Here is a 14,233-nt window from a genome sequence, read left to right on the forward strand (position 1 = left end):
AGAGCCCTAAGCCCAGCACGAGCTCGCGCACACGGGGGGCCTGGGAAGGGATTTGGATTTCTGGAGGTGGAGACGACGGTGGCGGGCGGGCGTGATCTGGAGGATGGAGGAGGGATCGGGAGGGAGGGCGCTCGTCTTCTTCTCTTCTCCTTGGCTGGGTAACGTTTACCGTTGTGGCGGCCATTAACGGCGCGTGTTGCCCGTGGGTGCGGGTCCACTGTGGAGGCGACGCTGACAGGTGGGGACGGGGATCTGGGCGCGCGGTGGACGGTGCAGAGGGCGCTGTGTACGGCTGTGGCCGGAGCGGTGGACTGGCTGTCTTGGTGCGGGCAATTGGCTTCAGTGGTCGGGCTTGGGTGGTCGTGGTGCAGGAGAGCCGTGTGGGGTGACAGGTGACAGGGCACGGAAAGGTCGTCCGTGGACTGGGTGTACCCCAGGGACGGGTCAGTCCCCGGTCGTGCGTGCCTTTCTCTTTCCACGGGCTGCTCATGTTATCCTTGCTATATATCTTCTGGTCGTCGTTTATACGTGACACTGTGGCAGCGGCCTGTTTATTTTTTCTGAGAGCAACCACATATTTCATTAATCGAAAACCAAGTTACATGAAGCAACATATGTGAAAACTAAAAGACAAACCAGGATAAAATGATTATCCTGAATTTGCAGATAAAATCCTAAAAGATCGAGAAATACAAAACGATCCTTAGAGTTTCCTGCAACCACCATAGCCAACGGTCGCCGTCTAATTCCACCGCCGCCGAGACGAACGCAAGAAGAGACGCCGAACCTCCACCATTGCAATATCCAAACAAGCAACATCGCCAACGAGGCTTTGTGAGTCGATGAACGAGCTCTGCCGCAGCGGCCGAGGCACATGTCGCTGTGGCACGTCGACCGGGGGACGTCCCCGTGCTGTCTTGGACCAAGATACGCCGCCTCCCATCGACGAAGTCGGAGAAGAACGACATATCCACCACCTCCGGACCAACATCTTCGCTCCACAAGAACCACCTCGCCCCGGCCCCCAGCGTCGTCATGGACAACAACAAACGCCAGTGACACGTCGAGAAACAGATCTCGCCAGATCTGAAGAACGGCGAGAAGACCAAGCTGCCGACCTGAAAGATTGATGTCTACTCACGCTTCTTTTCTTGTAGACAGTGTTGGGCCTCCAAGAGCAGAGGTTTGTAGAACAGCAGCAAGTTTTCCCTCAAGTGGATCACCCAAGGTTTATCGAACTCAGGGAGGAAGAGGTCAAAGATATCCCTCTCAAGCAACCCTACAACCACAAAGTAAGAAGTCTCTTGTGTCCCCAACACACCTAATATACTTGTCAGATGTATAGGTGCACTAGTTCGGCGAAGAGATAGTGAAATACATGTGGTATGAATATATATGAGCAGTAGTAACGGCACCAGAAAATAGCTTGCTGCTACAACTGGCGTGTGGTTGATGATGATAATATTGCAGGCAGTACAAATGCAGTAGAACAGTAAACAAGCGATGATTTCAGTATTTGGAAACAAGGCCTAGGGATTATACTATCACTAGTGGACACTCTCAACATTGATCACATAACAGAATAGATAAATGCTATACTCTACACTCTCTTGTTGGATGATGAACACCACTAATTGTGTAGGATTACACGAACCCTCAATGCTTAGGAGTAAACAAGCTCCACAATATTCGATATTCATGTTTAAATAACCTTAGAGTGCATGATAGATTAATAGTGATACAAAACACATTGTAATCATAAAGGGATATAAATAAGCACTTCACTATGCTATTCATAACGGTGAATAAGTATTCGTGAAATATAGCCTAAGAGACCCACACGGTGCACACACTTGTCACCTTTACACACGTGGGACAAGGAGTCTCCGGAGATCACATAAGTAAAATCCACTTGACTAGCATAATGACATCTAGATTACAAGCATCATCATATGGATCTCAATCATGTAAGGCAGCTCATGAGATCATTGTATTGAAGTACATAGGAGAGAGATTAACCACATAGCTACCGGTACAGCCCTTAGCCTCGATGGAGAACTACTCCCTCCTCATGGGAGACAGCAGCGGTGATGAAGATGGCGGTGGTGTCGATGAAGATGCCTTTCGGGGCACTTCCCGTCCGGTGGCGTGCGCGAACGAGAGAGTTCTGTCCCCCGGATCTTGGCTTCGCGATGGCGGCGGCTCTCGAAGGTTTCTCGTACCGTGGCTTTTCCGTATCGAAGATTTAGGTCAGGGACCTTTAAATTGGCGAAGAGGCGGAGTCGGAGGGCTGACGAGGCGGTGACACACTAGGGGGGCGCGGGCCCCCCTCTGGTCGCGCCACCCTATCATCTGGTGGCCCTGTGGCCCCCCTCTGGTGGCTCTCGGGTGTTCTGGAAGCTTCGTGGGATTCTAAGATGCTGGGCGTTGATTTCGTCCAATTTCGAGAATATTTCCTTACTAGGATTTCTGAAACCAAAAACAGCAGAAAACAAGAACTGGCACTTCGGCATCTCGTCAATATGTTAGATCCGAAAAACGCATAAAAATGATATAAAGTGTGAACAAAACATGTAGGTATTGTCATAAAACAAGCATGGAACATCAGAAATTATAGATACGTTGGAGACGTATCAGCATCCCCAAGCTTAGTTCCTACTCGTCCCGAGTAGGTAAACGATAACAAAGATAATTTCTGAAGTGACATGACACCAACATGATCTTAATCATACTATTGTAAAGCATATGAGATGAATGCAACGATTCAAAGCAATGGTAAAGACAATGATTAAACAACTGAATCATATAGCAAAGACTTTTTATGAATAGTACTTTCAAGACAAGCATCAATAAGTCTTGCATAAGAGTTAACTCATAAAGCAATAAATTCAAAGTAAAGGTATTGAAGCAACACAAAGGAAGATTAAGTTTCAGCGGTTGCTTTCAACTTGTAACATGTATATCTCATGGATATTGTCAATGTAAAGTAATATAATAAGTGCAATAAGCAAGTATGTAGGAATCAATGCACAGTTAACACAAGTGTTTGCTTCTAAGATAGAGAGAAATGTGTAAACTGACTCAACATAAAAGTAGAAGAAAGGCCCTTGATACGCGTACAGCACGCGACCGTTGGGGACCCCAAGAGGAAGGTGTGATGCGTACAGCGGCAAGTTTTCCCTTAGTAAGAAACCAAGGTTTATCGAACCAGTAGGAGCCAAGAAGCACGTTGAAGGTTGATGGCGGCGAAGTGTAGTGCGGCGCAACACCAGGGATTCCAGTGCCAACGTGGAACCCGCACAACACAACCAAAGTAGTTTGTCCCAACGTAACAGTGAGGTTGTCAATCTCACCGGCTTGCTGTAACAAAGGATTAAATGTATAGTGTGGATGATGATTGTTTGCAGAAAACAGTAGAACAAGTATTGCAGTAGATTGTATTCGATGTTAAGAATGGACCGGGGCCAACAGTTTACTAGAGGCGTCTCTCCGATAAGAATAAGCATGTTGGGTGAACAAATTACAGTTGGGCAATTGACAAATAAAGAGGGCATGACCATGCACATACATGATATGATGAGTATTGTGAGATTTAATTGGGCATTACGACAAAGTACATAGACCGCTATCCAGCATGCATCTATGCCTAAAAAGTCCACCTTCAGGTTATCATCCGAACCCCTTCTAGTATTAAGTTGCAAACAATAGACAATTGCATTAAGTATGGTGCGTAATGTAATCAACAACTACATCCTTAGACATAGCATCGATGTTTTATCCCTAGTGGCAACAAGACATCCACAACCTTAGAACTTTCCGTCACCGTCCTGCATTTAATGGAGGCATGAACCCACTATCGAGCATAAATACTCCCTCTTGGAGTTACTAGCAAAAACTTGGCCGAGCCTCTACTAATAACGGAGAGCATGCAAGATCATAAACAACACATAGATAATAGATTGATAATCAACATAGCATAGTATTCTCTATCCATCGGATCCCAACAAACTCAACATATAGCATTACAGATAGATGATCTTGATCATGTTAGGCAGCTCACAAGATCCAACAATGAAGCACAATTAGGAGAAGACGACCATCTAGCTACTCGCTATGGACCCATAGTCCAGGGGTGAACTATTCACTCATCACTCCGGAGGCGACCATGGCGGTGAAGAGTCCTCCGGGAGATGATTCCCCTCTCCGGCGAGGTGCCGGAGGCGATCTCCCGAATCCCCCGAGATGGGATTGGCGGCGGCGGCGTCTCTAGAAGGTTTTCCGTATCGTGGCTCTCGGTATCGGGGGTTTCGCGACGAAGGCTTTAAGTAGGCGGAGGAGATAGGTCGTGGGGCCCGACGGGGGGGCCACACGCGAGGGCGGCGCGGGCCCCCTTGGTCGCGCCGCCTTAGCGTGTCGGCGCCCCGTGGCCCCACTTCGTGACTCCTTCGGTCTTCTGGAAGCTTCGTGTGAAAATAGGCCCCTGGGCGTTGATTTCGTCCAATTCCGAGAATATTTTTTACTAGGATTTCTGAAACCAAAAACAGCAGAAAACAGCAACTAGCTCTTCGGCATCTCGTTAATAGGTTAGTGCCGTAAAATGCATAAATATGACATAAAGTATGCATAAAACATGTAGATATCATCAATAATGTGGCATGGAACATAAGAAATTATCGATACGTCGGAGACGTATCAGCATCCCCAAGCTTAGTTCCTGCTCGTCCCGAGTAGGTAAACGATAACAAAGATAATTTCTGGAGTGACATGCCATCATAACCTTGATCATACTATTGTAAGCACATGAGCTGAGATCAAATCATTCAAAGCAAGTATCTATATTGATATAAGAGATGATAATGCAAGAGTTAGACAAGCTAGAAGTTTTCATGAACTATTGCTTTAAAGACATGCAACCGTACAAAGTTCATTAAGGATGTGTTAAGTATTCAAGCATAGAAGTTCTATCCTTCATTCCAAGTATCAAGTAAATTTTCACAACATAAGAAGGATTCAGTCAAGTAAACATAAACATGAACGTCATGAATCAATCTGTTTCGAAGTCTACTCAACCGGTGAGCGCAAGCATTTGGTATTAGCACCCAGGATGTTATGGCATAAAGAACGTTAATGGAGGTTTGGAAGGCCAAATGGAAGAAAGGCTTGCAAAGCCGTAAATGACCATTAGACAAGAGGAAGCCTTATGATCGAAGCTATGCAAGGAGTAGTGATTGCCATGCAACGGATGCACATAGAGATATATGTGTATGAAAGCTCTCCAATGGAACTAGTGGGGGTGCATCCAACTTGGTTGCTCACGAAGACCTAGAGCACTTTTGAGGAGGCTCATCATTGGAATATACAACCCAAGTTCTATAGTGTAAATTCCCCACATAGTTATACTAGTAAAACATGAAAACTCTCTCATATGAAGTGTAGGTGCTAAACATGAGCACAAATGATGACTATGAATAATGCGGGTGCTAAAACATAAGCACAAGTGTGGATAAAAGATGGTAATGCTGCCCCCTTTTTCTTTATTCTCTTTTTTTTCTTTTTTTTCTTTTTTTCTTTCTTTTCATTTCATTTTTTTTCTTTCTTTTCTCTTTTTTTTTTCTTTTTGATGGCCTCCATGGCTCTTTTCATTTTTAGGGGCAACATCCTAATATGACAACACACTTTTTGGTACAAATAACTCATAATGAATGAAACATGATGTATGAAACCGTATGCCTCTCGCCGATGTAGCAGGATGTGCAATGATCTAGCGTAACATGGGTAAACCACACATCAGTTCGTATATGATCATGCAAAGCAATATATAAATAATAAATGACAACATGGCATGTAATGTAAAATGGATGTTGCATGGCAATATATCTCGGAACAACTATGGAAATGCTCGTGGTAGGTAGGTATGGTGGCTCGTTTTGAGGAGATGTATGGGCTTATGTGTAGGAGAACAAGAGAAAGTCCTCCCACGGGTTTGGATGTACTCGGCGAAGTATGCACAATTCTCAATGTGAGCAAAAGGAAATGCACGATACCGAAGAGGCTAGCAAATTTGGATGGTGGAAGTGCCAAAAACCGTAGCTTAACATTAGTCAAAAAGAACTCACAAGCTTATTGCAAACAACTAGCGGGTTCATCATTAAGAGCATGATTAAAATTTACTCCAAGGAGGGCCATTCACGGTGGCACAAGTACCCCGCTAGCTCCCTCGACCTTCGAGCACAACTTAGTTATTACGATGAACTCTCAGACATGGAAAGCTATCAAGTCCAACTACGCCTTCAACTATTTAAATAGAGTTTGTAGTACGGCACAAGCTTAAAGACAACAATCCACTACTAATTTTAACTTATTTATCCAGCAAGCCTTACCATCTAAATACCTCAAAACATTTGCAAAGAATCAAGTTATCAAAGCTCAATGTTCTACAAGTATTTTATTATACACTACCACATGCAACATTTCCCGTTTCCAACCATACAACAATTTAACGAAGAAGATTCAACCTTCGCCATGAATACTATGAGTAAAGCCTAAGGACATATTTGTCCATATGCAACAACGGAGCGTGTCTCTCTCCCACACAATGAATGCTAGGATCCATTTTATTCAAACAAAACAAAAACAAAAACAAACAGACGCTCCAAGCAAAGTACATAAGATGTGATGGAATAAAATATAGTTTCACTAGAGGAACCTGATAATGTTGTCGATGAAGAAGGGGATGTGATACGTCTCCGACGTATCGATAATTTCTTATGTTCCATGCCACATTATTGATGATATCTACATGTTTTATGCATACTTTATGTCATATTTATGCATTTTCCGGCACTAACCTATTAACGAGATGCCGAAGAGCCGATTCTTGTTTCATCGTTTTTGGTTTCGAAATCCTAGTAAGGAAATATTCTCGGAATTGGGCGAAATCAACGCCCGGGGGCCTATTTTGCCACGAAGCTTCCAGAAGACCGAAGAGGAGACGAAGTGGGGCCACGAGGTGGCCAGACAACAGGGCGGCGCGGCCCAGGTCTTGGCCGCGCGGCCCTGGCGTCTGGGCCCCTCGTGTGGCCCCCTGACCTGCCCTTCCGCCTACAAATAGTCTTCGTCGCGAAACCCCCAGTACCGAGAGCCACGATACGGAAAACCTTCCAGAGACGCCGCCGCCGCCAATCCCATCTCGGGGGATTCAGGAGATCGCCTTCGGCACCCTGCCGGAGAGGGGATTCATCTCCCGGAGGACTCTACACCGCCATGGTCGCCTCCGGAGTGATGAGTGAGTAGTTCACCCCTGGACTATGGGTCCATAGCAGTAGCTAGATGGTTGTCTTATCCTTATGTGCTTCATTGTCGGATCTTGTGAGCTGCCTAACATGATCAAGATCATCTATCTGTAATGCTATATGTTGTGTTTGTTGGGATCCGATGGATAGAGAATACTATGTTATGTTGATTATCAATCTATGTGTTGTTTATGATCTTGCATGCTCTCCGTTACTAGTAGATGCTTTGGCCAAGTTGATGCTTGTAACTCCAAGAGGGAGTATTTATGCTCGATAGTGGGTTCATGTCTCCGTGAATGCGGGGAGTGAGAGAAACCTCTAAGGTTATGGATGTGCTTGTTGCCACTAGGGATAAAACATTGATGCTATGTCCGAGGATATAGTTATTGATTACATTACGCACCATACTTAATGCAATTGTCTGTTGTTTGCAACTTAATACTGGAAGGGGTTCGGATGATAACCTGAAGGTGGACTTTTTAGGCATAGATGCATGCTGGATAGCGGTATATGTACTTTGTCGTAATGCCCAATTAAATCTCACAATACTCATCATATCATGTATGTGCATGGTCATGCCCTCTCTATTTGTCAATTGCCCAACTGTAATTTGTTCACCCAACATGCTATTTATCTTATGGGAGAGACACCACTAGTGAACTGTGGACCCCGGTCTATTCCTTTACATCGAATACAATCTCATCGCAATACTTGTTCTACTGTTCTCTGCAAACAATCATCATCCACACTATACATCTAATCCTTTGTTACTGAGCAAGCCGGTGAGATTGACAACCTCACCGTTTCGTTGGGGCAAAGTACTTGGGTTGTGATGTGCGAGTTCCACGTTGGCGCCGGAATCCCCGGTGTTGCGCCGCACTACATCTCGCCGCCATCAACCTTCAACATGCTTCTTGGCTCCTACTGGTTCGATAAACCTTGGTTTCTTATCGAGGGAAAACTTACCGCTGTACGCATCACACCTTCCTCTTGGGGTTCCCAACGGACGCGTGCTGTACGCGTATCAAGCAGATTTTCTGGCGCCGTTGCCGGGGAGATCAAGACACGCTGCAAGGGGAGTCTCCACATCCCAATCTCTTTACTTTGTTTTTGTCTTACTTTATTTTATTTAGTACTTTGTTTGCTGCACTAAATCAAAACACAAAAAAATTAGTTGCTAGTTTTACTTTACTTGCTATTTTGTTTGCTATATCAAAAACACAAAAAATTAGTTACTTGCATTTACTTTATCTAGTTTGCTTTATTTACTATTGCTAAAATGGGTACTCCTGAAAATACTAAGTTGTGTGACTTCACAACCACAAATAATAATGATTTCTTATGCACACCTATTGCTCCACCTGCTACTACAGCAGAATTCTTTGAAATTAAACCTCGCTTTACTAAATCTTGTTATGCGAGAGCAATTTTCACAGTGTTAGTTCGATGATGCTTGCTGCCCATTTCAATAACTTTGTTGAACTATGTGAAATGCAAAAGTATAAGGATGTAGATGGTGACATTATAAAATTAAAATTGTTTCCTTTCTCATTAAGAGGAAGAGCTAAAGATTGGTTGCTATCTCTGCCTAAGAATAGTATTGATTCATGGACTAAATGCAAGGATGCTTTTATTGGTAGATATTATCCCCCTGCTAAAATTATATCTTTGAGGATGTTGCGGTCAAAACCCACCGGCGGGCAGCGACGGGCAACACAGTAGAGCCGGGAACAACCTAGGGCTGTGGCTGGCCCTGGTCCCTCCGAGCGACGGCCCGCAAAGCCTCTGGTACACACGTCTGATGCTGATGCAAGGGCGTGCCACCCGACCTATACCCGGTCGGGAAGGTGATGGAGATGCCTCGCTTAGTTTCCTGCATGGCATACACGTAAACATTAAATACGAGCCTCGATCGGCTCTCGGGTTATCCCGTGAATCGGCTCAAGGAGCCGATCCACCCATGATTCGTACGAGGTGCACGAATATATGGTGGTCCCGCTTGATCAAGATAAAGCTAATGCGATCTACGACGATTTAGGGTTTTCACCGCATAATCGGATCATCCTACTCACGATTGGGCCTCGCGGCCACGCACGGTGATCGTAAGCCGATCCTAGATAGGGCCTAAAAACCAACGCGAGGTTGATCCCCGGAACATCCTGTATAGGACTAGCAAACGACACCCTACGTGCCGCTGGATCCTCCAACCCTTTGTAAGGCCTAACTATTGCAGATATTAAACTAATCCTTGAAGAACAAGGAGCAACCGTAACGGATCGGATCTACTAAATAATGATCAAGCGGGGTGCCGCCCCCACACCTAAGATAGGTGTGAGGGCGGCTAGATATGCAAGGGTTGCACTACGATAGCATATGATACGAAGAACAATGCTAACCCTAACATATCTAAGATAACTACGTTGCTCGCCATCAAAAAGGCTTCAGCACGAGCAACGCATGAACAACATAAAGCTTCTGCTGCCTAGATCGCAAGATGCGATCTAGGCAGCATGATCCTTACCGGTAGAAACCCTCGAGACGAAGGAGTTGGCGATGCGCCGAGATTGATTGGTTGGTTGAACGTTGGTTGTTGTTTATTCCATAAACCCTAGATACATATTTATAGTCCAGGGGACTTTCTAACTTAGGCGTGCACCTAACCGTGCACGGGAAAACTCTATCTAAGATACGATCTACTATATTACAGATATATGGGCAATCTAGCCCAACTTTGCATATAAGGCCGATCCATGTATTTCTTCCGTATATAATCTTTAAGCCCATCTTGATCGCGGCCCACCTCTGACATGGTCAAATTCTGGTGATAACACATGCCCCCCTGGTTTTGGAATTGATAATTCCAAAATCACTCTGTTCTTTCTTCGTCGGGTCATGTCATGGCAGAGCAGAACCATCGCAACATTCTTCATCATGATGCCCTGTCTTCTCAACTATTCCGCGTGATTTGACCGTTGTCTTTGGGCACCGCCTCCTCGGAAACTGCTGTGGCATTGAATTTCTACTATAGCCCCTTTATTTAACCGCTCTGAGCAGCTTGCCACTTCATCACCTTGCCCTGTTCTGGCCATCGGCACCCAAAAACCCCCCAATCTCCCATAGCCATGTCTTCCTCTTCTTCCTCTTCCACCTCGTCGGTCTTCTCTGACTCCTCCTCATCCCGCGAGCCGACGCCGGAGTGGGGCTCGTTGGCGGCGCACGACATTCTCGCCCCAATGACGTGGGACAAGGAGGAACACGATTCCTCCATCTGGTCTGAGGATGACAAATCCCTGACCGACGGAGAGGGCGACCTTCAATTCCTCGTCGAAGGGGAAGAGGAGGCGGAGAGCGAGGATGACCGCTTCTCCTGGGACGATTTCACCTCCTCCGAGGAAGAGGCGGAGGAGGAGGACGACGACGACGACTCCCTCGAAGGTTACCCACCAGCGAAGCGCCTCCGCACCTGGTGGGACGACGACAGTGATGACGACGATGAGGAAGATGAGACTCCCGTAGAAGGCTACGGAAGCTCCGATGAGGAGCCTCTCAGCAGCTGCGCCGGAGGCAGTGACGACGAGGGCAGCAACGGCCCCTAGATTAGGGATCAGTAGTAGTAGTTGGCTTTTGCCCTCCTCTTCCCTGAGCAATCAGCTCTTTCTTTGTAAGAAATCCCTCTATTAATGAAGAAAATGTCCCTCCATTAATTTTGCTTCTTTGTCAACTTTGCCGATCGTCGAATGGAGTTTCTATACAGAGAGCCGATAGCAGAACATCGGCTCGCATTGCGATCTAAGGCCAAGCTGTTGCCTAAACACGCAGTCCAACAGGCCTCAATAGGCCTAATTCCCGTCCACACCATCAGATTTCTGGTCTGAACCGATTCCGTTAACTTGCTAATTTGAGCTTATTCCTCTAGAGTCGATATCAGCGTATCGGCTTTGTTATTCTGAAGTCGATGCCCGTGCATCGGCTGTTTTTGCATACTGTTATCTCCGTATGTTTTCTCAAGTCGATGTCCTGCGCATCGGCTGTAAAAAAATTTTTTTTACTGGCCGATTAAAATCGGCCCCCGCATCTTACTGCCCATCATCCCACATGCTTGGGAAATACTTCTTGAGGTGTTGACCATTGACAGCTACTGGGAACTTCTCGCCGCTCAACTCTTCCAGCATGTATGCATTACCCTTCAAGGCCTGGAAAACTTTGTACGGACCGTGCCAATTAGGAGACCATTTGCCATATGCCTTGTCCCTGGTTCCCAACGGCAACACAGCTTCCCATACTAGATCACCAATTTGAAACTCCTTTGGTCTAACTTTCTTATTGTAGGCACGAGCCACCCTGGCTTTGTTCTCCTTAATCTTCTCCAACGACCAAAGCCTAAGTTCTGTTGCGTCCTCAATAGTGTCACTCATCAAGGCTGCATATTCTTCGACTGTCGATCATTCCGAAACGTGACACGTCTTGATCCAGCCGTAATTTCCCAAGGTAATACGGCTTCCGTCCATAGACAAGCCGGTACGGCGAAGTCTTTATAGCTCCATGGCACGACATGCGGTAGGCCCATAACGCTTCGATAACTTCTTATGCCAATCCCTAGGGTTCTCGTCAATTTTCCTCTTGATCGGCCTTGATCGTGCTCGATTGGACGCTTCAGCTTGCCCATTAGCTTGAGCATAGTATGGAGATGATCGGATCGGCTTAATCCCCATGTCATCGCAGAACGTCCTGAATTCTTTAGAAACAAAGACCGAACCTCCATCGGTCGTGATCGTTTGGGGAATTCCGAACCTATGAATGACGTGTTCTTTCACAAATTTGATCACATCTTCCGATTTCACCTTCTTCATAGGGACGGCTTCCACCCACTTGGTGAAGTAATCTGTGATGACCAAAATCCATTCGTGTTTTTTGCTCGACGCCGGATGGATTTTGCCGATCATATCCATGCCCCACCCCCGAAACGGCCAAGGCTTGATGATGGGGTTCATCGCTGATGTTGGTACCATCTGAATCTTCCCGAACATCTGACACGCTTGGCACCCCTTGTAATAATTGAAGCAATCTTCAAGCATGGTGGGCCAATAAAACCCTGATCGTCTGATCAGCCACTTCATCTTATGAGCCGACCGATGCGTTCCACGAGCGCCTTCATGCACCTCATGTAAGAGCCGATTAGACTCGGTTGGTCCCGTGCACTTGAGTAGCAACCCTTCCAACGTCCCGTAGAACATGTCGTCTCCTATGAGGACATACTTCATGGCTTTGTATCTTATCCGTTTAGGTGCCCCCGAGCCGAATCTTTTAAGTAATTGAAGATTTCGGCTCTCCAATCATCCTCGTTCCGGGAATTGTACTCGAACTTCGACCCGTCAGCTGTATCTATGTAGCCTGACGCCATTTGTGCGAGATTGTTGGCCTCGGTGTTTTGGGATCTTGGGACCCAATTAAAGTTGATGTACCGAAACTGTGTCATCAACTCACGGCATTCCATCCAATATGGGAAAAGCGATTCACTCTCGCACTTATATTCATCCGTGAGCTGGTTAATCACCAACTTGGAGTCTCCAAAAAGCTCTAATGCTTCTGCCCCGGCTTCCAGTAGTAACTCCATTCCCTTACGTATTGCCTCATATTCTGCTACGTTGTTGGTGCAAGGGGTAGATAATCTGATGGAGAAGGAGTATTCGCGCCCCGGGCGACACGAGCGTAATGCCGATGCCACAACCATCGTCGCAAGCCGATCCATCGAAGAACATAGCCCATGCACGTATAGATAGTGCTGCTATATTGGTACTGATCCGTTCAGCGATAAGATCGGCCAACGCTTGTCCCTTGACTGCTTTCGCAGGCTGATACCGGAGATCGAACTCTGACAACGCAAACATCCACTTACCAAGTCGGCCTTTCAAAACAGGGGCCGACAACATGTGCTTGACAACATCTGACTTGCATATGACGATGATCTCTGCCGTCAAAAGGATGTGATGAAGCTTGGTGCGAGTAAAGAACGAAGCGGAGGCAAAGTTTCTCGACCTCGGGATATCTTGTCTCCGCGTCCGAGCATCCTTCCCGCCGAGGTAGAAAACGACCTTTTCAACGCCCTCGTAGAGTTGCACCACTACCGAAGCGATGGATGTGTCGCCTATCGACAAGTAGATGTAGAACGGCTCGTCTTGTCGGGGCGGAACTAGCACAGGCGGCGTCATCAGATACCGCTTAATCTCATCAAACGCCTGTTGCTGTTCTGCCCCCCAGTGAAACTCGTCGTCAGATTTAGTTTTCACCAGTGCCATGAACGGCTCGATTCGCCCTAACAGATTAGAGATGAATCGTCGGACGAAATTGATTTTGCCGATGAGACGTTGGAGCTCCTTCTTCGTGGTTGGCGGCTGCATGGTACGCACCGCCTCCCCGACTTTTCGAGCCGATCTCAATTCCCCGTTCATGAACCGGAAAACCTAGGAATTGACCAGCCAGTCACGCCAAAAGCACACTTCTTCGGATTCATTCTCGATCCGAATTTCCGAGTTCGGTCTAGGACGCGCCGTAAATCATCCAAGTGTCCCTCCATGGAGACAGATTTGACTACCACGTCGTCGATATAGATCTCCACCAACTTTCCGATCGGATCATGAAATATATAATTCATGGCTCGTTGGTACGTTGCACCAGCATTCTTCAACCCAAAGGTCATGACCACATATTCAAACAAGCCTACTGCCCCTGGCACTCTGAATGCGGTCTTGTGTATATCTTCCGGAGCCATGAAGATCTGGTTATAGCCGGCGTTGCCAATCATGAAGCTCAACACCTTGTGGCCAGCAGCGGCATTTATCAACGTTTCTGCCACAGGCATCGGATACTCGTCCTTTGGAGTGGCTCTATTGAGATCTCGGAAATCGATGGCCACACGCCATCGGCCGTCCTTCTTCTCTACA

The sequence above is a fragment of the Lolium rigidum genome, chromosome 3, assembly GCF_022539505.1.
Source record: "Lolium rigidum isolate FL_2022 chromosome 3, APGP_CSIRO_Lrig_0.1, whole genome shotgun sequence".
Lineage (NCBI taxonomy): Eukaryota > Viridiplantae > Streptophyta > Magnoliopsida > Poales > Poaceae > Lolium > Lolium rigidum.